At 45.8% G+C, this 26,423-nt stretch overlaps 1 protein-coding gene across 3 annotated transcripts in view; it reads right to left on the bottom strand.

The window, feature by feature from the left end:
- The window catches only part of LOC119967815 (zinc finger protein 235-like), an 86,079-nt gene that overhangs the window by 54,259 nt on the left and 5,397 nt on the right, over positions 1-26,423 (bottom strand). Inside the window, exon 4 of one of the 3 annotated variants that reach the window (XR_005461076.1) lies at positions 17,899-18,329. The exons of 1 other annotated variant lie outside the window; for it this stretch is intronic. The gene's annotated coding sequence lies outside the window, so the exon portion shown is untranslated. Of the gene's footprint in view, positions 1-17,898; positions 18,330-26,423 lie in introns of those variants that run through there. One more of the 3 variants, XR_005461077.1, reaches the window with a different exon arrangement.

Here is a 26,423-nt window from a genome sequence, read left to right as displayed (position 1 = left end):
ATTTGTATGGGCGCACGGGACCCCTAGGGTGAGGTTATCTTTGGAGCGGGGCAGGTATAGGCGGGTGCTGGCGCTGCCCAATCTCTGTGGGTACTATTGGGCTGCCAATGCAGCAATGGTGCGTAAGTGGGTAATGGACGGGGAAGGGGCAGCATAGATGGAGATGGCGTCCTTTGTGGACACGAGGCTGGAGGCGCTTGTAACGATGCCGGTGCCGCTCCCTCCAATGAGGTATACCACGAGCCCGGTGGTGGCGGCTACCCTCAAATTTTGGGGGCAATGGAGACGGCACAGGGGGGAGGTGGGGGTCTCGATGGGGTCCCCAAACTGGGGAACCACTGGTTTCTTCCAGGGAGAATCGATGGTGCGTTCCTGAGTTGGCACAGGGCAGGTGTTAGGAGGTTGAGGGACCTGTTTGGAGATGGGAAGTTTGCGAGCCTAGGTGAGTTAGAGGAGAATTTTGGGCTCCCCCCGAAGAACATTTTTAGGTATATGCAGGTAAGGACGTTTGCCAGGCGGCAGGTGGTGGAGTTCCCTCTGTTGCCCCCACGTGGGGTCCAGGACAGGGTGCTCTCAGGGGTGTGGGTTGGAGGGGGGAGGATTTCGGACATGTACCAAGTGATGCAAGAGGTGGACGAGGCCTCGGTGGAGGAGCTGAAGGGTAAATGGGAAGAGGAGCTGGGTGAGGAGATTGAGGAGGGGACGTGGGCAGATGCTCTGGAAAGAGTGAACTCCTCCTCTTCATGTGTGAGGCTTAGCCTCATACAGTTCAAGGTGCTACATAGGGCTCATATGACCGGGACAACGATGAGTAGTTTCTTTGGGGGCGAAGACAGGTGTACTAGGTGCTCAGGGAGCCCAGCGAACCATGCCCATATGTTCTGGACATGCCCAGCGCTGGGGGAATTTTGGAAGGGGGTAGCAAGCACGGTTTCGAGGGTGGTAGGATCCAGGGTCAAGCCAGGCTGGGGACTCGCAATATTTGGGGTTGCAGTGGAGCCGGGAGTGCAGGAGGCGAAAGTGGCCGGTGTTCTGGCCTTAGTAGCCCGGCGGAGGATTCTTCTTCAGTGGAAGGATGCGAGGCCCCCAAGCGTGGAGGCCTGGATCAACGATATGGCGGGGTTCATCAAATTGGAGAGGGTGAAATTTGCCCTAAGGGGATCAGTACAGGGGTTTTTCAGGCAGTGGCAGCCTTTCCTAGATTTCCTGGCAGAACGGTAGGGAAAAAAGGGCAGCAGTAGCAGCAGCCTGGGAGGGGGGGGGGGTCGTTTTGGTGGGTTGGGTTGAAGGGGCGTGTACACGTGTTCTTTGGTTATGACGGGTGTTAATCTCTTTCTTCTTTTTTGTAATTAACGGGGGGGGGGGGGTGATTGTTCTTTTTTGTTTTTCCTAGTTGTTAATATATTTTTTTGTTAATATTTTCTTTTATTGATATTTTGTGAAAATCTGAATAAAAATTATTTAAATAAAAAACGAAGGCTTCCAACTTAGTTAACAGTCTCTTATGTAGGAGTTTATCAAATTCCTTCTGGAACTTCATATAACATCCATAAAAATTTTCTCTGTCCACTACCTGAGTCACCTCTTCAAAAAATTCAATATGTTTAGTCAGGCACGACCTTTCCTTCATGAACCAATACAGGCTTTCAGTTACTTATCCCTGATTATAGACTCCAGCAATTTCCCGACCAGGGTTTCCCTTTCACCTTTCTTAATGAGTGACATGTGCAACTTTCCAATTCAGAGGGAACTACTCTTGAATCTAGTTAACTATGATAGGGTATCTATTATGTTCGCCCCTACTTTCTTTGACACCCTTGGATGGAAACTGTCAGGTTCTGGGGATTTGACACTTAGTTACTGATGCTGTACCTACATTAATTGTATTAAGTTCTCCATCGACTATTAATTTATTTTGGGACTGTCGGCAAGTTATCCTCCTTTTCAACTGTAAAGGCAAAGTAACACCCACATCCTGTGAATGGATAAAAAAAATGAAAACAGGAAGTAAATTCAGCATGGCTGGCAGCATCTGGGGAGAGAGAAACAGAGTTAATGTTCCTCTTCCAATATGAATCTTTGGAATTACTGAACGAGAATTGCTGCAGGAAGGAGACTTTTAATTTCCTGGGCTAAAGGGGCCCTTTTCAGGATGGCAGCCAGTGACGAGTGAAGTTCTGCAGGGGTCAGTGTTGGGACCACATCTATTCACTGTATATATTAATTATCTAGAAAGAACTGAGGGAATTGTTGCTGAGTTTGCAGATGTTACAATGATATGTAGAGGGACAGGTCGTGCTGAGGAAGCAGAGAGGCTGCAGAAGGGCATGGGAAGGTTAGGAGACTGGGCAAAGAAGTGGCAGATGGAATACAATTTAGAAATGTGAGAGGTTATGCACTTTGGTTGGAAGAGTAGAGACATTGACCATTTTCTAAATGGGAAAAGCTTTGGAAATCAGAAGCACAAAGGCACTTAGGAGTCCAAGTTCAGGATTCTCTTACGGTTAAAATGCAGGTTCAGTTGGCAGTTAGCAAGGCAAATGCAATGTTAGCATTCATGGCAAAAAGGTTAGAATACAAGAGCAGAGATTTACTGATGAAGCTGAAAAGGCTCTGGTCAGACCCTATTTGGAATATTGTGAGCAGTTTTGGGCCCTGGGCCCCGTATCTAAAGGAAGGAATTACTGGCCTTGGAGAGGGTCCAGAGGAGGTTCACAAGAATTATCGCCGGAATGAAGGACTTGTCATACATGGAGTGGTTGAGGATTCTGGGTCTGTACTCAATGGAGTTAAGAAAGATGAGGGGGGGTCTCATTGAAACTTACAGAATACAGAGATGCATAGATAGAGTGGACGCGGAGAGAATGTTTCTCTGAATAGGTTAAACTAGAACCTGAGGGCACAACCTCAGACTGAAGGGACAATTCTTTAAATCAGAGATGAGGAAGATTTCTTTCAGCCAGAGGGTGGTGAATCTTTGCTGCAGAAGGCTGTGGAGGCCAAGTCACTGAGAGTCTGTAAAACAGAGATAGGTATGATTAATAAGGAGATCAGGGGTAATGGGGAGAAGGCAGGAGAATGGGGATACAAAACATATCAGCCATGATTGAATGGTGGAGCAGACTTGATGGGCTGAATGGCCTAATTCTGCTCGATGTCTTATGGCTCCAGATCTCAAAGGGTTTCAGAGACGTTATATTTGACTTACATAAGAACACAAGAACTGGGAGCAGGAATAGGCCATCTGGCCCCTCGAGCCTGCTCCACCATTCAATGAGATCATGGCTGATCTTTTTGTGGCTCCACTTTCTGGCCCGAACACCATCACCCTTAATCCCTTTATTCTTCAAAAAACTATCTATCTTTACCTGAAAAACATTTAATGAAGGAGCCTAAACTGCCTCACTGGTAAAGGAATTCCAGATTCACAACCCTTTGGGTGAAGAAGTTCCTCCTAAACTCAGTCCTAAATCTACTTCCCCTTATTTTGAGGCTATGCCCCCTGGTTCTGCTTTCACCCGCCCGTGGAAACAACCTACCCGCATCTATCCTATCTATTCCCTTCATAATTTTATATGTTTCTATAAGATCCCCCTCATCCTTCTAAATTCTACCGAGTACAGTCCCAGTCTACTCAACCTCTCCTCGTAATCCAACCCCTTCAACTCTGGGATTAACCTAGTGAATCTCCTTGAAATGTTAACTCTCCACATATGCTTCCATACCTGCTGATTTTTCCAGCATTTTCTGTTTTAAATCGCAGATTTCCAGCACTTTCAGCATTTTACTTTTACACACATATATAAATATATATATATGATTTTATGTATGTATGTGTGTAGTTTAGTAAGTCCGTATAAAAACTGACATTCTATATAGTCTTATTACCCGTGAACCCCTCTAGCCTGTGCAGACCCTCACTCATCCCGCTCCAGCGCTCAAACGAGACACCCCGCCCCTATTGCACCTGTCTCGCTCGCACGCCCCGCCACCATTGGTTGGAGGACCCGCCACCTCTGGTTGGAGGACCCTCCACCTCCTCGTCAGCCAGCCACACCCCGCCCCTATTGCACCTGTCTCACTCTCCCGCCCCGCCACCATTGGTTGGAGGACCCGCCACCTCTGGTTAGAGGACCCTCCACCTCCTCGTCAGCCAGCCACACCCCGCCCCTATTGCACCTGTCTCACTCTCCCGCCCCGCCAGCGCCACCATTGGTTGGAGGACCCGCCACCTCCTCGGTCAGCCAGCCCCACCCCGTCCTCTCCAATAAATAACAGAACTCATCGACTGCTCAGTCCATAATCACCTGATCTGCGCTTCCTTGCGCTGCCAAATCTACTCGATTTGGTGTGCAGTCAGCTCAGGTTGGTATTTTATTTGATTCCCTCTCAGTTCACCATTCGAGACTCACTCGGTTTTGAAAAACACATTTTCCGTCGATTGTTCGGCCTTCCCCAGGAGCCCAGCGTGCACATCCTGTCTGAGCATGCGTATTTCGGGCAGCAGATCGGCACATTTGAAGTGACACCCCCCTCCCCCCCACCCTTTAAAGGAACAGGCATTCTGGAAGAGAGAGACTAATTTCAGTAGAGAGGAGGGTTTTTGAGCAACATATCGGTAAAGCTAGTAAATTTTCTGTTTGAATTCCTTTCCTCCAGGTTTTAGTTATTGCTGATGGAAACTTGTTTTACAGGGAAAGATGGGCAGACAGGAAGCTCAGATGAAATATCAGGCCCATCGGTCGGACTCACCATTCATCAGATCCCGAAGATTAGTCACAGTATGGAAAAGAACATTTGCAGCGTGGAAAAACTTTACACGTGTTCCATGTGTGGAGGCACATTTGAACGATCGTCTGACCTGGGGAAGCACAATTGTGATGTGACTGCAGAGAGGGCGTGCAAATGTGAGGATTGTGGGAAGACATCCAGACACCTATCTGAGCTGGAAACTCATCAATGCAGTCAATACAAGGCCATTCACCTGCCCCAAGTGTGGGAAAGGATTCACTCAATCATCAATCTTGCTGAGACACAGCGAGTTCACACTGGGGAGAGACCGTTCACCTGCTCTGTGTGTGGGAAGAGATTTACTCAGTCATTTGATCTCCTGGCACACCAGCAAATTCACACTGGGGAGAAGCCGTTTACCTGCTCTGTGTGTGGGAAGGGATTCACTCATTCAACGATTTTGTTGAGACACCAGCAAGTTCACACTGGGGAGAGACCGTTCACCTGCTATGTGTGTGGGATTGGATTTACTCAGTCATCTGATCTATTGGCACATCAGCGAGTTCACACTGGAGAGAGACCATTCACCTGCTCCATGTGTGGGAACGGATTCACTCGGTCACCAACCTTGCTGAGACACCAGCGAGTTCACACTGGGGAGAGACCGTTCACCTGCTCTGTGTGGGAAGGGATTTACTCAGTCATCTGATCAGTTGGCACACCAGTGGGTTCACACTGGGGAGAGACCCTTCACCTGTTCTGTGTGTGGAAAGGGATTCACTCAGTCAACGACTTTGTTGAGACATGAGCGAGTTCACAGTGGAGAGAGGCGGTTTACCTGCTCTGTGTGTGGGAAGTGTTTTACTCAGGCATCTGACTTGCTGGCACATCAGCGAATTCACACTGGGAAGAAACCATTCGCCTGCTCTGTGTGTGAGGAGAGGTTCACTCATGCCTCCAACCTGCTGAGACACCAGCGTGTCCACACTGGTGAGAATCCAATCATCTGCTCTGTGTGTGGAAATGGATTCACTCAAACATCCAATATGTTGAGACACCAGCGAATTCACACTGGGGAGAAGCCATTCACCTGCTTTGTGTGTAAGAAGGCATTCACTGATTCTGCAAGCCTCCTGGAGCACCAGCGCATTCATGGAGAAATGCCATTCACCTGCTCCATGTGTTGAAAGGGATTTACTCTGTCATCAACCTTGCTCAGACACCAGCGGGTTCACACCGGGGAGAGACTGTTCACCTGCTCCTTGTGTGGAAAGGGATTTGATCTGTCAACTGACCTGATCACGCACCAGCTAGTTCACACTGGGGAGAGACCGTTCACCTGCTGTGTGTGTGGGAAGGGATTCACACAAGACTCCAATCTGCTAAACCACTGCGGGTTCACACTGGGGAAAGGCCATTCACTTGCTCTGTGTGTGGGAAGGGATTCAAACAAGCTTCCAATCTGCTAAACCACCAGCGAGTTCATTCCCGGGAGAGACCGTTCACCTGCTCAATATGTGGGAAGGGATTCACACAAGCCTCCAATCTGCTAAGCCACCAGCGGCTTCACACTGGGAAGAATCCATTCGCCTGCTCTGTGTGTGGGAAGGGATTCAGTCGATCATCCTACCTGCTGAAACACCAACGCCAGCAAGTTCACAACTGACTGCATTGCTTCAATTCTGCAAGTACTCGCTTGATAAAGCAGACTTGAGTATTATTAAGAAAAGGGAGACGTGATGTTGAAGCTTTTCACCTGCACTCATCAGGACAGTTGCAAAAACACAAAATTTCAAAAGGATCAACAATTTATTTTGCATTGAAAACAGGTACTGATTGGTTAACAAGTCAATTCTGATCATTCGAGGCATTGCAGTGGAGAATTCCCCAGGGAACAATTATTCCACACACTTTTATTTAATTCAAAAATGGCACAATGCCTGGACATGTTCCTTCTGCCTGCAGAGGACAGGTCCCCATCTATGAATGTATGTAGCTTCTAGCAAGCATAAGTAAGCCACATTGTGAGCATGGTTAATCATAAATTGGTTGTTCATGTAGTTGTTATCACACTGAGGGTTGTTCAGCAAGTGTTGAATCGTGGAACCATATTTGATGATTATGTTCTGGCTTTTTCAAGAATGAGCTGGTTGTCTATCTATTGGGTGTAGCCAAAAAGACACGGACTTTGATATATAGAAACAAGGAACAGGAGTGGGCCATTGAGCCCCTCAAGCCTGCTCTGCCATTTAATAACCTGCAATTATTAACCTCAAATCTGCATTCCACCGACCGAAAACATTTCACCCCTTATTAATCAAGAATTCATCCACCTCTGCCTTAAAAATATTCAAAGACTGCTTCATCGCCTTTTCAGGAAGAGAAAGATGCACGACCTTCTGAGGGAATTTGTTTTAAATGGGCGACTGCTTATTTTATTTTATTTTATTTATTTATTTATTTATTAAATTTTAGAGTACCCAATTAATTTTTTCCAATTAAGGGGTAATTTAGCGTGTTCAATCCATCTACCTTGCACATCTTTGGGTTGTGGGGGCGAAACCCACGCAAACACGAGGAGAATGTGCAAACTCCACACGGACAGTGACCCAGAGCCGGGATCGAACCTGGGACCTCAGCGCCGTGAGACTGCAGTGCTAACCCACAGCCACCGTGCTGCCAACTGCTTATTTTTAAGCAGTAATCCCTATTTCTAGATTTTACCATGAGATGAAATATCCTCTCCACATCCACCCTGTGCAGTTCCCTCAGAAACTGCTATATTTCAATTAAGTCCCCTCTTACTCTCCTGAACGCCAGCAGATACAAACCCAATGTGTCCAACCTACCATTCCGTGTATTAGTCCAATAAATATTCTTTGAACTGCTTCCAATGCATTTGCATCCCGAAATAAGGTGACCAATACTCCAAACGTGGTCTTACAAATGATCTCTACAACTAAAACATAACTAATCAATTCCCTTTGCAATTGAGGATAACATTCTTTTAGCTTTCTCAATTACTTGCATGTATTACATGTATACTAACATTTCTGATTTGTGCACTAGGACCCCCAGATCCCTCTGCACCAGATCCCTCTGCACCTCAAGAGTTTTTTTTTTAACATAATCATGGAATTCCTAGTGCAGAAGTAGGCCATTCAGCCCATCGGGTCTGCACCAACCCTTCGGAAGAGCACTGTCCCTGTCCACACCCCCCTCCATCTCACCCTGTCCCATAACCTACACGTCTCTGGACACTGAGGGGTAATTTAGCATAGCCAATCCACATAACCCGCACATCTTTGGACTGTGGGAGAAATCCAGAGTACCCAGAGGAAACCCACACAGACGGAGGGAGAACGTACAAACTCTGCACAAACAGTGGCCCAAGGCCGCATTTTTTTTCCGGGTGGCACTGTGGTTAGCACTGCTGCCTATTCTAATGGGACCGTGTCGTATTGAGGGATTTGGGGGAAATTAAAAGCAGTGCATCGCTGGACACTTCTTTTAACACCCTAAGAAGTCAATCAGGTCAGGGCTCTTGTCCAACAATTTACTCAGTACCACTTTTCTAGTAATGGTAATTTTCCTGAATTCCTCCCTCCTCCCCAAGCATTTCATGGTTTACAGTTGCTTCTGAATCATTAAAACATAGAATTTATAGTCAAGAAGGAGGCCATTTGGCCCATTGAGTCTGCGCTGGCCCTTGGAAAGAGCACCCTACTTAAGACCATGCCTCCACCCTATTCCCATAAGACAGTAACCCCATCTAAGGGGACATTTAGCACGTCTTTCGACTGTGGGAGGAAACCGGATCATTCGGAGGAAACCCGCGCACACACAGGGAGAAAATGCAAACTCCACACAGACGGTCACCCAAGGCCGGAATTGAAGGGTCCCTGGAGGTGTGAGGCAGCAGTGCTAACCATTGTGCCACCGTGCCGCCCCTGGGGTGTAACTTGTATCCTTTATAGTGAATACTGGTGCAAAACACATGTTCAATTCAGCTGTTTTCTTGTTTTCCATTATCAAGTCTCAGGACTCACTTTGTATTTCTAAAACATCTTAGTGTCTGTTTTTATATTTCTGGCGAGCTTTCCCTTATACTCTTTCTTTCCTCTTTATTCATCTTTTACTCATAGTTCGTTGTTTCTTATATTCTGTCCAATGTTGTAACCTACCGCCTGTCTTTGTGCAATTATATGCTTTCTCTTTCAGATTGATACCATCTTTAACCTTTCTAGTTGACCATGAATGGAAGGTCCACCTCTTGGGCATTATCTTGTGTGTTGGAATGTAAGTATTCTATCCATTCTGAGATATCCCCTTAAATGTTTGCCGCTGCATCTTTATTGATCTACCACTTAAGATAATTTCTGATTCACTTGAGCTAGCTCAGATTTCATATCCTCATATTTGCTCTCATTTAAGTTTAAAAACATAAGGCACAATCTACCGACCACATTACGCCCGAAAAGCAGCATGCCACGGCGCAATGTGGCTGGTAACTACCGGGGAACCTCGCTTCTGGCGTCTTGCCGCATCTTGCAAGATCTAATGCAATCTCGTGAGACGTCGCGATGTGAAGCCTGCCCATTGTGGACGGCATGGTGGCACAGAGGTTAGCACTGCTGCCTCACAGCTCCAGAGACCTGGGTTCAATTCCGGCCTTGGGTGACTGTGTGGAGTTTGCACTTTCTCCCCGTGTCTGCGTGGGTTTCCTCCGGATGCTCTGGGTTTTCTCCCATAATTGCCCTTAGTTTCCAAAAACATTAGCTGGGGTTACTGGGTTACGGGGATAGAGCGGAGGTTTGGGTTTAAGTAGGTGCTCTTTCCAAGCACTGGTGCAGACCCAATGGGCCAAATGGCCACCTGCTGCACTGTAAGTTCTATGAATCCATAAATCACTTTTTGTCAAATATGCACACAGTTGTCTTGTTCTAATATGCAGTTCCCTGAGGTAACCAAGGCATTGGGGTCAACCCCTTTTTCCTTGAAGACCTCAGTGAGTGTCGTTCAGTACTGGTCTCCATAAACTGGGACCAGACCGAATGGCACTCGTGGGGGTTTCCCAGGGGATTGAAAGCCCCCAGGTGCTTACCTGCAAGGCAGGGTGGTCACCTGGCACTGCTAGTGCTACCTGGCATCTTTGGCATTTGGTGCCAGCTGGAGGGGAACTACTAAGATGCCAGGCTGGCACTGCCAGGGTGCCAAGCTGGTATTTTTTGCACAGGGTGATCGGGCTGGGAGGGTGCCCAGCGAGGTCATGGGGGGGGGGGGCACGGGTGCAGGAGGGGCCCAGGGACACCCTTAAACTGAGTTGGGGTTGAGGGGTCCTGTCGGGGGCTCAAGAGATTGGGACCCTGTTTAAAAATGGCACGCGGATCACGCACTGAGGAGTTTCGGCGAGCGAGGCTCCTCGGTGCAGGAAACAGGACTAAGTGCAGCCTCGGCCACGTTTCCTGCCAAGGCCCCATATCTAACTGGAGCCGTGTCAGATAGCCTTGTGCTCCTTGGCGCTACGAGCGCCCGGAAACATGCGGCTAAACGTACTCGCAATGGGGCATAGTTCCCATTTGGTTCTTTTGAGCCCATTGTCTCAGACCCACTCCTCTCTCCCTCAGACTGAATGTCAGCTTCAATTATATTGCGGTCGCCACTTCCTCGGGGTGTCTCCTCGATGAGATCATTAAATACTCTCCTATCATTGCACAAAACTAGGTCCAGTATAGCGATATGATCCATCAGTCTTTGGGATGTATGGTCTGTGTATCTGGCTTCACAGCGACACTGAAATTCTGATACCACATTGCTATGTTGTGTTTGAGGCAAAACAGGCTTCACGTCAGCAACCTCTTTGTGGAAAATAGCACTCATGTTGCAGCCACACAGTTGAAACGTGAAAATAGCTAGCTTCACCTGTTGCTCAAAATTTTGAGATTCCTGACTGGTCTAGGATTATTTGAGGTGCACTGGGCACTTTTTACGTCACACTGCTGGTGCAGCACGAGCCCATAAGCTGCTGACTCAGAGAAGAGAGTGCTACCATGGCCATGGCTGTGCCGATTAATCAAGAGCATTATAATGTATCGGATGGATGTCTGGACATTGATAGACCAACCATCTTCTGATTGAGTGGGGAACAGTCTTGAAATGGGCTAAGTGACCAATTCCTGATCCAATGTACCTCCCCTCCCGTGTTCAGTTATCCCAATTCCTACCATCTTCCAAATTTAAACCACTCACCTATCCTATCTATATCCCTTTGAAAACTCTGTATCCTCCTCACAACTTCTTTTCCTATCAATCTTTGTATCAGCAATCAGTTTAGCTACAATGCAGTCAGCCCCTTCATCCAAGTAATTGATATTGATTGTACATAGCTGAGCAGGTGGAAGGCTGTCAACTGTATCCCATAGTTTGCCAATCTGAAAATAACCATTTATCTCACTCTCCTCTATCCATGCTACTGTATTACGTCAATATTATAAGCTATTATCTCATGTAGTAATGTTTTATGTGGCATTTTAGAATGCCTTTTGGAAACACACTGCTTGTTACATATTTTAAAAATTTCAATAAATTAATCAAACATGATTTCTCTTTCACAAAACCATGTTGACTCTGCTTACTTCCTTAGGTGTATTGGACATTTTGAATTCTCCCTCTATGTACCCGAACAAGCGCCAGAGTGTGGCGACGGGGGTTTTTTCCCAGTAACTTCAATGTAATGTAACCAAAATATGACAATAAAGATCATTATTATTATTTTACAATGGATTCCAGCATTTTTCCAATGGTAAATATTAGGTTAACTGTTTTTTCTGTCTCCCTCCTTTCTTGATTAATTTTTGTGCTACATTTCCGATTCTCCAGTTCACTGGGATCTTTCTAGAATCTAGGGAAATTAAGGATTACAACCTACATCTACATTTTCTTTAAGTTGCTTCCTCCCTTTAACCTTTGCAAGAATAGTAAAAAAGAAATAGTAATATTTTATTGTCTTCAACTGTCAAGACAAGTACAAAATACTTTCTTTCTCTGACAGCCTACCACCTGCTCAAATAATTTTTGTTTATATTAACATAGAAACTAGGAGCAGGTTGAGGACATTCGGCCCTTCAAGCCTGCTCCACTATTCATTATGATGGTGGCTAATCATCCAACTCAATAGCCTGTTCCAGCCTTCCCCCATATCCTTTGATCCCTTTCACCCCAAGTGCTATATCCAATACCTTGAAACAAATAATGTTTTGACGTCAAATAGTTTCTGTGGTAACAAATTCCACAGGCTCACCATTCTCTGGGTGAAGAAGTTTCTCCTCATCTCAGTCCTAAATCATCTACCCCGTATCCTCAGACTGTGACTCCCTGGTTCTGGACACCCCCAACACCGGGAACATCCTTCCTGCATTTACCCTGTCTAGTTTTGTTTGAATTTTATCGGTTTCTATGAGATCCCCCTTCCCCCACCCCTTATGCTTCTAAACTCCATATTCTTTCAGGGCCATCAGTAGCTAAGTCAACATTTATTGCCCATCTATAATTATCATTGAGAATATAGTTGTGAAGTGCCTTTTTGAACTGCTAAGTCCGCCTGGAGTAGGAACACCCAGAGTGCTGATTTTGACACAGCAACAGTGAAGGAATCTCAATCAGGATGGTGTGCTGTCTGGAGGGGAATGTCCAGGTGGTGGTATCCATGCATCTGCTGTCATTGTCTTTCTTGATGTCAAGCAGTTTTTTTCAAACTTTTTATCCTCGGGAACAATTTTCCCAACCGGCTGACCTTCGGGACCCACTCTGGCCGCCCTTCGAAACCCATGCTGACCGAATTACGCGACATACGATTTTTGCTTATCTTTAATGACAGGTGAGCTGCTTGGTCTTCATGATCTCACTCTAATCAGGTTCACAGGAGGACAGGGCAATGCGCATATCCGGTGCAGAGTTCATCTGGTTTCTTTATGTTGTTTTTTCTGTGTGAAGATGGAAATTGCAAACTCGCACATGTAGGTGGATGTGGGCAATAGCAACAATGTGCTTTTACTCAGCACTGGATATTCCTCGGAGACAGAATCCCAGAGTGCTGCCTGTCTCATGGACTTGTGGCGTGTCTTTAATGCGCTGTCATAAGTGATGTGCAGAAGTCAGTCTCTTAATTTAATAATAATAATCTTTATTGTCACAAGTAGGCTTACATTAACACTGCAATGGAGTTACTGTGAAAAGCTCCTAGTCGCCACATTCTGGCGCATATTCGGGTACAGGGCGAGAGAATTCAGAATGTCCAAATTACCTAACAACACGTCTTTCGGGACTTGCGGGAGGAAACCAGAGCACCTGGAGCGAACCCACGCAGACACGGGGAGAACGTGCAGACTCCGCACAGACCGTGACCAAAGCCGGACATCGAATCTGGGACCTTGGCGTTGTGAAGCAGCGGTGCTAACCACTGTGCTACCGTGCAGCCCATAATGGAGTGATCTGTAAGTTAATAATTGACTCTGGTGTCTCAAACTCAAAAGGACTTTTCACCCACCTCTTCTCTTTCAAAATCTGAAACTTCTCCGCAAAGTAGTGACAAAAACTGTTGATCAGCACAGCCTGATGTGACTGAATAAGACTTGCCAATTTATTGACAGTTCCCGTTCTCACGCTTTCGAGCTGTGTGGGGAACATGTGGTAATTTTGACTTTGTACTTGCCAAACATTCAACGACTTTGGGAAAGCACCTTATTCTTCACAGTGCTAAAAGCAATCATCGTCCTTCCCTTGCAATTTGAGGTACAGTTCGTTTAGAAATGAAAGGATGTCTGCAAGCTCAGACAGTTAGCATCCAACTCTCATTTGCCTATACTTCACACATGGGCTTTGTAACCTGATTGCATTGGCACAATTAATAAAGCCATATCTCAAGAAACCATCTTAATACTGCTTTGTTTCCAATTTCAATGTCTTCTTAATAGGTTGTTCACCAGAGGCCCTGGAGCTCTGTGTACTGCTCACACCAACACTGCTTTGTCCTGCCTTGACTCTCTTGAGTCACTCTCTCCAGCTGATTTAGATGTGAGATCCTGGCCTGTTTGTGTCTCTCTTACTCATTACAAAATGATCGGTCTTGTTATGCTCTTAGCGTAGCATAAGCGGCTTCCTTGTGGTGCACTTGATAAAGGAAGGTTCAGACGTGGAGAAAACTTCAACACGTTCACTAAACTATTTACAATTCTCCTACTCGGGTTCGCCACTACTGTTAATCCTTCTATAGCTACTCAGACTGACTAACCAGTCTGCTACAATCAACGTGGTGGGTGTGATATTGAATCAACCCTGTGTCTCTACTCACTGACTGTCTCCTCTGGAAAGAGGAGGATCATGTGTGTGGTGTCACCTCAGTGTGTATCGTGAATGCCCATTGGTCGTGTCCTATCTGACTGTCTGTGTGTCATGTCTCTGGTGCTCCCTCTAGTCTCTAGCTGGTCTACATGTATTTACATTAACCCCTTGTGTATTTACAATGATGCATATCTCCACATGATCCATCTTCAATTCTTCAGAGTCCTGTTGTTTGCTTGCTGGCAAATATTTTTGTCCAACTTCCCCTTAAGTATATGTACAATATTTACTTCAATGGCTACCTGTCGTAGCGAGGGCCATATGCTCATCGCATTCTGGGTAAAGAACTTGCTTCTGAATTCCCTGTTGGATTTCTTGGTAACTATCTTATATTGATGATCTCCAGTTTTGGTTTCCCCACAGTTGGAAACATTCTATCCGTTATAACCCCAGGAGGGCACATGGATGACCTGATTCATCTCCACATGAGCCTCGTGGAGTACGAGCTGCCCCGCTGAGGGGTAGACGCCCATCAGCGGGATAGTTAACTCTGGACAGTAAAAGCTGGCCCAGGTAGAAGCAGTTGTGCAGAGTAGTCCCGACTGGGACCGAGTCTGTTACTTGTATATACTTTACATTGATAATTAACCTTTCATTTTAGCGCTCCTTTCTGGATTCCTCTGTGACCATTAGATTGGCAATGAGGGTAATGTGGAACTACAGTTGGCGCTGCTAACCATTTGTAGCACCGCCTCCTCTCTTCATGAAGAAATGAGGTTTGCACCATTTTAAAAATGCTACCCTTGGGGTGGCACAGTGGTTAGCCTACGGTGCTGAGGTCCCGGTTCGATCCTGGCCCTGGGTCACTGTCCGTGCGGAGTTTGTATTCTCCCCACCTCTCCATGGTTTTCACCCCCAAAACCCAAAGATGTGCAGGTTAGGTAGATTGGCCACACTAAATTGTCCCTTACTTGGAAAAAATAATTGGGTACTCTAATTATAAATAAAATAAAATGCAGATTCTACATTTTTGATGTGGGTTTAGAGGACTGGACTCAGTAGGCAGAGCGCGTGCGCTTTTTTATGTGGTGCATTGGTTCAGACTGCTGACCCACAGCACCAGTGACCCGGGTTCAATTCCAGTCTTGGGCGACTGTCTGTGGAGTTTACATGTTCTCCCTGTGTCTGTGAGGGTTTCCTCCAGGAGCTCCGGTTACCTTCCACAGTCCAAAGATGTACAGGTTAGGTGATTGACCATGCTAAATAGTCCCTTCCTGTCCAAGGATGGGCAGGTTATATTGTGGGATTATGGGGAAAAGGTGGGGTGGATGGGGGAGTGGACCTGGGTAGAGTGCTCCTTTGGGAGGGTCGATGGGCCAATGCCATAAACAGCATGATGAATCCTGCAACCTGAGAGTTCATAGTGGCACCCGTTGCAAACCATCGTGACCTCAAGTTGTCCATTCTCGTACAGAGGTATCAATTTAATACGGCCGAGAGGACCTCAGGAAGTCCGTTGCAGAGTTTTTGACAAGGTTGTGAAAATTGGCAGCGTTTCACAACTATGGGCCATCCCTACCAGAGATGCTACGGGGCCGCATTTAATGAGCGGTGAATTAAAAAATGGTTTCCCTCTTTTTATAAATGTAATGTACCCAATTCATTTTTTCCAATTAAGGGGTAATTTTAACGTGGCCAATCCACCGACCCTGCACATTTTTGGGTTGTGGGGGTGAAACACACGCAAACACGGAAAGAATATGCAAACTCCACATGGACAGTGACCTAGAGCCGGGATCAAACCTGGACCTTGGCGCCATGAGGCAGCAGTGCTAACCACTGCACCACCGTGCTGCCCAGAACAAAATGCTTATCCAACCTAAATTGTTGGCCGAACCGTCGCTGAACCTAAAGAAGTTTGAGATCTCCCTTTCATGGGAAAGTCTGGAGACATACCTGGACTGGATGGGGTGGGATTACAAGAATAGGGTGGGGGGATTGGGCTTAGTTAGGGTGCTGTTTTGTAGGGTCGGTGCAGACTAGATGGACTGAATGGTCTCCTTCTGCATCGTCAGGACTCTTATGATTGTCTAACCTCGAGACGCAAAGACACTGACAGAATGGAGAGACTGGAAATATGAGGTCTGTGGTAAAGGATTCAATTATCCATTCTGCCTGGAAATCTATTTTTGCATTCACACAGGGGAGAGACAATTCACCTGCTCCGAGTGTGGGATGGGATCCACTTAGTCATCACTCACAGCAGCAAATTCACATTGAAAAGCCACCATTTAGCTGTGCAACCTGTGGATTGAAGTTTCATCCATCCTCACTGAACACTAGCGAATTCACACGACGCCGAGACAATTCACTTGCTTTGTGTGTTGGAATAGATTTTGTCAGGTACTCGCCCTCCAGTCACACCATCAAATGCACTTATCGTAAGAGTTTCAGGCAGCCAAGCGACTTTAGAAATAATTTATTTTATAAATTTAAAGTACCCAATTATTTTTTTCCAATTAAGGGGCAATTTAGTTTTACTAATCCACCTAGCCTGCACACCTTTGGGCTGTGGGGGCTGAAACCCACGCACACATGGGGATCCCTACACAGACAGTTACCCGGTCCAGGATCGAACCCGGCTGCTCAATGGAGTAGGCAGCAGTGCTAACAATTGCGTCACTGTGCTGCCCACAGTCAAGCGATTTTAATGAATACCATCACAGGTAGCGGGTAAAGCATATGGAGTGTAGTACTACTCAGTAGAGAAGATGTGGGAAGAGGTCAGTTCAGTCCATAAGCTCCCCATAGGCTACAAATTAGAACTGTCCATGTTCATTTATGAGTGTTAATGCAAATTGTTGAGGGATAACACAACAATTTAATCAATTTGACAAGGACTTTGGAGAGGGAAGAGTGGTTAGAGATTCACTAGGTGTGTGTAGGGGGCGGGGGGGGGGGGGGGGGGGGGGGGGGGGGGGGGGGTAGTTTGCAGGAACATTGGGTCAATGTTTGGTTTTACTGAGCAGGGAGATGATGATAGATTTGAAAGAGACAGGGACAGTGCCTGACATGAGAGAGAGCCATTGACAAACATGGGAAAGCTGGATGGTCAGTAATTTACTAAAAATAGTTCTGAGGAACCTGGAGATAGGGCTCATGGCCTAGGTGAGCACAGAGAGGGAATGAAGAGGAAGAGAAACTACAGATGCAGATTCAGGTCCATAAGATCCTCACAATTATTATAGGAGGTTAGGGTAGACAGGAGAGAGAGGAGTTCAAAAAGAACACATTTATATGAGAGATATTAAGATTCCACACACTGTATTTAACACAAAACTGTTTTACATTATTTTCCCACGATAATATAAACCAAAACATTTCTTAACAATCAGTCAAAATATATGCCAATTAACAGCAAAATCTAATCACTGTAGTTATTGGTATCGCAGTAGATGGGATGACTAAGTGAAGTCCTGCCCACTAGCCTGGTGAACAGTCTCTCCACAGCGAACTCGCTGGTGCACCGTGAGGTGGTCCCTTAGTGAGGACATCTGAATGGTCCCTCATCAGTATGAACATATTGATGGAACATCAGCTCCCAGGAATTTTCAAAGTGCTTTTCGCAGTCTGGACATTTAAAAATTTTCACGTCAGTGTGAACTTGTTTGTGTCTCAGTAGGTCTCAATGACAAAGTGAATCAGTTGCCATACTCACGAGCAGATATACAGTCTTTCTCCAGTGTGAACTTGCTGGTGTGTCAGCTGGTGGGATGACAAAATAAATCCCTTGCCACAGTTGGTGCATTGTATTTTACGCACAGATGTTGTAGTCCATAAAAACAATGCTGGTGCTGTTTAAAATCAAACTGCGTGACTTGAAAGAAAATAAAGGGGAAGACATTTTTCAAAGACAGCTCCTCTCCCTCAGCTGACAGCCCAGCACATAAGCACACAAAGCGCTGCTGAACGAGTTGTCCAGAGCAGGCACAATGAGGCAGCCACTAGCGGTCACTCAATCTCTTTTTGGATCGCCACTTTGGGGAAGGCACAGGAGTTTGCTGAACGGAATGTCAGCCAATTGCCTTGAAACCTTGGCTCAAGGAGATGTAGGCACAGATGCCCATTCCAGTCACGCACATCAAATTTATATTGTAGATTAAGTTGTTCTATTTAAATCAGCCTTCTGCAAATTGACAAGAGAAGACTACGCCTTACCCACAGCACAAGTTCAGAGTGCTACAACTATCTGGCAATTCCTGTTACAATATAAAGAGAACAAAGGTGGATTGGTTTGTTGCAGACATCTTTCTAGAGATTGCTCATCTCAACAACCAATAATTATCCCATAGCCACAGTGTGAATGGAATGAAAGCTGATTTCACTCAAACCCTGGGGCAAAACTGGACCTTTCTATTTGTGGCTTTAAACAGATAAAATCCTGTGCGTGTGGAGCAAACATTTCAACATTTGTTAGATAGATTCATTTAGGACAGACAGCAGGAATTCGTTTAGGGAATAACAGTGCAATGAGAAAGTAAATTCAGTGTCAGGTTTGGGAAGCTGGGACTTGAAACTGAAGGTTTGAGAACAGAAATAATGCAAGGTTAGAAAGGAGAAAATACAAGAAACGGAATAATCAGTAACAGGACATCAGTTAGTCTCCTCTTATCAAAGAGAAATCAAAAATCCATCACACTGAAACAAAACGGATGTACAACTTAAATCCAGAATTTTAAACTCAGTCCAATTATATAGAGATTGACATCAGCAGAAATAAACTCCATCTGAAAGAATGAACATGGTTCAATCCTGAATGTGATTAACAGCAGCAGCAACAACTGGTATTTGTTTAACATCTTTAACATAGTCAAATGTCACAAGATGCTTCACAGGAGTGTTATCAAACAAAAATCAACACCAAGGCATAACATGAGAGATGAGGACAGGTGACCAAACACTGGGTCAAAGAGTTTTAAGAAGCTTCTGAAAGGAAAGGAGAGCGAGAGTGTAGCAGGTGGAAATGGTTCTGGAATACAGTTTAGCATCCAGGCAGCTGAATGCATGTCCAGCACTGGTGGAGTGATGAAAATTGGTGATGTGGAGGAGTCAAGTATTGGAGGAGAGGAAAGATCTTGGGAGGATGAAATATGTCCCAGGCTGCTAAGTGAGGCAAGGGAGGAAAGAGCAGGGGCGCTGACAATAGAACATAGAACAGTACAGCACAGAACAGGCCCTTCGGCCCTCAATGTTGTGCCGAGCCATGATCACCCTACTCAAACCCACGTATCCACCCTATACCCGTAATCCAACAACCCCCCCCCCCATAACCTTACTTTTATTAGGACACTACGGGCAATTTAGCATGGCCAATCCAACTAACCCGCACATCTTTGGACTGTGGGAGGAAACCGGAGCACCTGGAGGAAACCCACGCACACAGGGGGAGGACGTGCAGACTCCACACAGACAGTGACCCAGCCGGGAATCGAACCTGGGACCCTGGAGCTGTGAAGCATTTATGCTAACCACCATGCTACCCTGCTGCCCCCTATTGAAAATACTTTTCAATTAATCTCTGGCCACGGGAGAGGTGCCAGAGGACTGGGCGATAGCCAATGTAGTACCATTATTCAAGAAAGGAGGAAAGGATAAACCAGGAAAATACAGGCCAATCAGTCTAACCTTAGTGGTGGGGACATATTGGAAGCAATTCTGAGTCCGAATTAACCTGCATTTGGAGAGGCAGGGATGAATCAAGAACAGTCAGCATGGTTTTGTTAAGGGGAGGTCATGTCTGACCAATTTTATTGGGTTTTTGAGGTGACCAGGTGTGTAGATGAGGAAAATGCATTTGATGTAGTCCACTTTGACTTCAGCGAAGCTTTTTGATAAGGTCCCACATGGGCAGACTGACAGCAAATGTAAGAGCTCATGCGATCTTAAGGAAATTTAGCAAACTGGATCCAAAATTAGCTGAGTGGCAAGAAGCAGAGGGTAATGGTCGAGGGTGTTTTTCTGACTGGAAGCCTGTGTCCAGTGGAGTCCAGCAGGGATCAGTATTGGGAACCTTGTTGTTTTTGGTTCTTTTAATTATTTAGATATGAATGTAGGAGGGTTGATCAGTAAGTTTCCGGATGATACGAAACTTGTGGGTGGTAAGTAGTGATGTCGATAGCCTTCGATTACAGGATATAGATGCGCTTGTCACATGGGTTGATCAGTGGCAGATGGAATTCAATCCAGATAAATGTTTGGTAATGCACTTGGGCAGGTCAAACAAGGCAATGGAATACATGATAAATGGCATGCACCTGGGAAGCACCGAGGATTAGACGGATCTTGGTGTGCATGTACACCATGCACACCTTGGTGTGCATGCCCTTAAGGTAGCAGAGCATTGGAAACAGTTGTTAAGAAGGCAGATGGTATATTTGTCTTTATTAGCTGAAGTATCGAATTTAAGAACAGGGAGGTTGTGCTGGAGCTGCGTAAAATGTTGATTAGACCACAGCTTGAATATTGTATGTAGTTCTGGAATTCACATTATAGCAGGGATGTGATAGCACTGGAAAGGGTGCAGAGGAGATTTACCAGCATGTTGCCTGGGCTGGAGTGTTAGTTGTGAAGAGTAATTGGATAGACTTGGATTGTTTACCTTGGAGCAGAGGCAACTGAGGGGGGACATGATTGAGATGTATAAAATTATATGGGGCATACATAGAGTTGACATGAACAAATGTTTCCCCTCAATGGAGGGGTCAATGACCAGGGAGCATCGATTTAGGTAAAAGGCAGGAGGTTCAGAAGGGATGAGGGGAAAAACTTTTTTCCCCAGAGGGGGTTGGGAGTTTGGAATTCGCTGCTTGAAAGAGTGGTGGAGGCAGAGACCCTCACAACATTTAAGAAGTATTTGATATGCACTTGCAATCCCAGGGAATATAAGGTAATGGACCAAGTGCTGGAAAATGGGATTTGAATGGTTTGGGGTCGTTTTGTCCACCGCAGACCCAAGATGGGCCGAAGGGCTTTTTCTGTGCTGAATGATTCTATGACCTCTATGATGTCAGACATGAGGTGGTTACAGAGATAGGGAAGGGCGAGATCAGGGAGGGATTTGAGGAAAGAAAACCACTGAAAATTGTAATATTGATGCATTGCCAGATCGAGAATGAATTTTGATGAGTGAGTAATGGTGAAATGGGACTAATTGCAGGTTAGGATATGGGGAGATGGAGGTCTAGCAGTAATGTAACTGGACTAATAATACAGAAGCTCAAACTAATACTCTGGGGAGACCCGTTCAAATCTCAGTCCCAGTGTGGAATTTAAGTCCATTAATACAATCTGAATTGCAAGCTCGTGTCACTAATGGTGACTAAAAAACCCATCTGTTAATTAATCCCTATTAATGAAGGAGTTCTGCCATCCTTACCTGGTCTGTCCTATATGTGACCCCAGACTAACAGCAGCGTTCCAGATAAAAAGCTGATGGACCAGGAGAGCTTTGGAATCGTCAGTCCCAGAGTGAGAAAAGGCCTGAATGAGACTTTCAGCAGCAAATGGGCTGATCAGGAGTGGCGGAAGATGTGAGAGGTGAAAGGGGGAGGTGGCATTGGGGATGGAGCAGGTATGAGTCAGCAAATCAACTCAAGGTGAAACGCACACTGAGGCGATGAACAGTTTGGTTGAGGCTCACAGTGGCCAGAATCAGTCAGATTGTCACTCGTCTCCTAGTTATTTACCCTGAAATACATCTGTACCTGTCTCATCCCACCTTCCAACCTAGGCCGGGTGACAATGAAACAGTGCAGTGGTTCCTGAATCCTTCAGCCAAGTGCCAAAGGGACAAACGTAATGAAGCCACGGCCCATTTTTTTCCAGGATTCAGGGTTAGTCGGGAGGGTATGTCAGGGTTTGTCATCGAGGTGGAGTTTTGTGGTGGTTGAGGGCTTCATTTGCAGGAGTCCAATTGGTGGTGGCGAGACTGGTTGGGAAGGTCAGGACTGTTGTTCACCAGAATTAGAAGTGGTTTTAATTTAATCTAACTTTTTCTGGGTAACGATTACTGTAACATTGCAATTTAAATTGGAATATCAGGTGGTTCCCATTGGTGGTGAATTGCCGAGATGTTTGAATTTCCAGGGAAATTCCAATCCAATTCTTATGTGAGGTTTTCCCAGAATCCACCAGTGCATCATTCAGCCTCCCTCATTCCCCCATGTATGAATTCCCAGGTACTGGTGGCGACGGACCAAACACTGCATTTTCACTGACTCGTTATTTCTTTCTCTGATGCCAAGGCGACTGGTTGTCAGTCCCCACAGAAAAGGCTGAGGGTGTCGGGAAATAATAGGAGGACCATTCCCTTGCTTACAGATGAGACTGTCACCCTGCCACACAGCCCTTGATTTGTGTGAGAGGAGTGATAGAGGGCAATGCACATTGCAACACATCCTTGAGATTACTCCATGTGGCCAGTGATGGACACATGTCCATCATGTTTTCAACCAGCCTCTCTCAGATGCACAACCTATCTCACCATCAGTGATTTCCCACCCTGTCTCTAGGTCTCCAAGGTCCAGCGCTTGATCATCTATGAGTGTGATGGGAAAGATAACCAACATTGAGCTATGAGGGAGAAGAGGTCAATTACTAACTTTAAAGCCAACAAGAAAACTGCTGCCCTGTGGAAAATCAATTTATGGAAGCAGACAGAGCAGCGGCTTGCAACTGGATTATCGCTGATAATACCTTTGTTTTCAGGACACTGCTCTCTCACTCTCTCTCAAGGATAAGCTCCAATAACTCTGAAGCTTGAAAGATTGTTTAACTTGAACTGTATAAAACACAGTAACACTGAGATTTAACCACACACAACCTGGTATCAATTGTCGTAAGTGCAGACCTAATTTAAGGTTCATCAGCCCCTCAAGCATGAACCTGGCCCTCTCTAATGGGAAGATAACATGATTCAAGCCATGGGTCTTGAAAGTTATGTAACTGTTTAAATAAACACATAGCTGTAGTCATAGAGAAACGATAAAAGCTGTACTTAAGGTAAATCAACCTGACTGAGAGTATTTCATTCTGTCTGCATTCATCAGTTGCGGCAAGCAGAGGCACAACAGGTGTAAGGATGGCAAGACCTGGATGCTGCCACCATTTTTTGTTCATTCCGACACGGTGTGTTCGCTTCTACAAGCACATAAATTTCCATTGTTACTCACCCAAAGACACTCACTCTGCTTGTGGAAGCCTGACTGTCCATCATGTCTCCACAAGGACATTTCCTGCATTTGACCACTCCAGGGCATTGCAGGAGTATACTCTGACTGACTGGGCCCCTTCACAGAGAGGCTGACATGTCTCTGACAGTCAGCGCTGCTGCCTAGGCATTGCCAGTGGCTGTGGGGGGCAGGCAGGGGTGGAAATGATCTTCTACCAATTTAACTTTCACCCTCATTCACATAGAAGGCTGTGATGTTCACATTCTTGTGCTGTACTCACGTTGTCAAAACACATCAGGTAATTGATCACTTTGCCACACTGAAACCACGTACCTCACGCCTGCTCAGGTCGTCGGCCATCTCCAGCCACACTTGCTTCCATTGATGGTGTCAATCTCCTCATCCACTTCTGAGGGAACAGAATTTCATTCTGAACCCAAGCAGCCTGGAGGAGCACCTCCAGGAAGCATCAGTGATTTGGGGAGTAACCTTTAATTTGCTGCCTGCCAATTCAGCACTTTATTCGGTTGCCAGGGCTCCCTCGCCTGTCCACCAGAGCTGCTGCCTTTGAAAGTGCTGCTAGCTGCCTTTAAATATGCTGCCTACATTGCCACAACCAGGACTTACCCTGCAGAGAGGAGCTGTATGGTGGCACAGTGGTTAATACTGCTATCTCACAGCGCCATGGGCCTGGGTATGATTCCAGCCTTGGGTGCCTGTGTGGAGTTTGCACGTTCTCCCCGTGTCTGCGTGAGTTTCCTCCGGGGGCTCTGTTTCCAGGGACATCTTTGGGCTATCTCCCATAGTCCATAGTCCAAAGACTATGCAGGTCAGGTGAATTGGCCATCTTCATTGCACGGGTTACTGGGAATAGGGTGGGGGCCTGGGTAGTGTGATCATTCAGTGGGACGGTGCAGACCTAATGGGCCAAATGGCCTCCTACTGCTGTAGAGATTCTATGGTTAAGGATAACAACAGAATCCAACCAATACAGTCATATGGGAGCTTATATTTCAGCAGGTTGAATGACCGAGTGAATCCCTTCGAGCACACTGTGCAGGTGAATGCTTTCTCTCCAGTTTGAGTGAGTTGGTATTTCATCAAACCTTTAGTGTTTTTAAAACTCTTCACAGGGTAAGAACAAATAGAAGGTCTCTTAACTGAGTGAACAACTTGGTGTTAAGTGTAACAGAAGCAAAATATTGCTAAAATCTGAAATGAAAAGAGAATGCTGGAAAACCACAGCACATCTGGCAGCGTCTGTGGAGAAAGAAACAGTTAATGTTTTCAGTTTTATGTGACTTCTTCAGAGATGAGGAAGAAGTGTCATATTAGACATGCAATGATAATTTTGTTTCTCTCTCCACAGATGCTGCCAGACCCAGATTTTTTTGTTGATGTCCAGTGAGGCTGGTCAGTCAATCCAATCCCATGTATGGAGCAAATGAACACATCTCCCTGGTGTACACCCACTGGTTGTCCAGAGGCTGAATAACTGAGTGAATCTTCCCACAGAGTAAATCTTATTGCTTCTCCTCAATATGAATTGACTGGTGTTTCTGGAGTCACAGAAAAGGCCCATCGCAACTGTGCCAGTCAAAAACAACCACCTTACTATTCTAACCCCATTTTCCAGCACTTGCCCCATCGTCTTGGCAACACAAGTGCACATCTAAATACTTCATGAATGATTTGAGGGTCTCGACCTCCACCACCCTTTCAGGCAGCGAGTTCCAAACTCCTACCGTGCTGAAAGTAAACAGGTTTTCCTTCACATCCCCTCTGAATCTCCTGCCCATTAACTTCCCTGGTCATTGATACCTTCACTATGGGAAAGATTTTTTCTTATCTAATCCCCTCATAATTTTGGGCATATTAATCATATTCCCCCCCCCCCCCCCCCGGAGTCTCCTCTGCTCCAAGGAAAACAATCCAAGTCCACTTTGGAAGGACAAATATGAATGCAGAATACAGGGTTAACGGTAGGGCTCTTGGCAATGTGGAGGAGCAGAGAGATCTTGGGGTCTATGTTCATAGATGTTTGAAAGTTGCCACTCAAGTGGATAGAGCTGTGAAGAAGGCCTATGGTGTGCTAGCGTTCATTAGCGGAGGAATTGAATTTAAGAGCCGTGAGGTGATGATGCAGCTGGACAAAACCTTGGGAAGGCCACATTTGGAGTACTGTGTGCAGTTCTGGTTGCCTCATTTTAGGACGGATGTGGAAGCTTTGGAAAAGGTGCAAAGGAGATTTACCAGGATGTTGCCTGGAATGGAGAGTAGGTCTTACGAGGAAAGGTTGAGGGCGCTAGGCCTTTTCTTATTAGAACGCAGAATGATTAGGGGCGACTTGATAGAGGTTTATAAGATGATCAGGGGAATAGATAGAGTAGACAGTCAGAGACTTTCTCCCCGTGTGGAACAAACCATTACAAGGGGACATAAATTTAAGGTGAATGGTGGAAGATATAGGGGAGATGTCAGAGGTAGGTTCTTTACCCAGAGAGTAGTGTGGGCATGGAATGCACTGACTGTGGAAGTAGTCGAGTCGGAAACATTAGGGACCTTCAAGCGGCTATTGGATAGGTACATGGATTACGGTAGAATGATGGGGTGTAGATTAATTTGTTCTTAATCTAGGATAAAAGTTCGGCACAACATCGTGGGCCGAAGGGCCTGTTCTGTGCAGTATTTTTCTATGCTCTATGTTCTCAGTCTATCCAATCTCTCTTCATAATTAAAACTCTCCAGCTGAGGCAAGTACTGTAAATCCCCTCGGCACCCTTTCCAGTGCTATCACATTCCACCTCGAATGTGGATTCCAGAACTCCGCACAATATTCTCGCTATGGCCTAACCAACATTTTAATACAGTTTTAGCATAACCTCCTTGCTCTTGCGTTCAAAAGTTTTAGGAGCAAAATTAGGTAATTCAACCAGAGTCTGCTCCGCCATTCTATCATGGCTGATATGTTCCTCATCTGTTACCTACAGTGGTACAGACCAAGAGTTGGATTGCAAAATCAGTCAGGGCATCTCCTCCCTAGATCACATGACCTAGGAGCAGGAGTAGGTAGTTTAGCCTCCCGAGCCTAACACCCTCAATGTGATCATGGCTGATCCCAGC

The sequence above is a fragment of the Scyliorhinus canicula genome, chromosome 6 (assembly GCF_902713615.1).
Source record: "Scyliorhinus canicula chromosome 6, sScyCan1.1, whole genome shotgun sequence".
NCBI lineage: Eukaryota > Metazoa > Chordata > Chondrichthyes > Carcharhiniformes > Scyliorhinidae > Scyliorhinus > Scyliorhinus canicula.
This window is presented reverse-complemented; position numbering and strand designations above follow the sequence as displayed.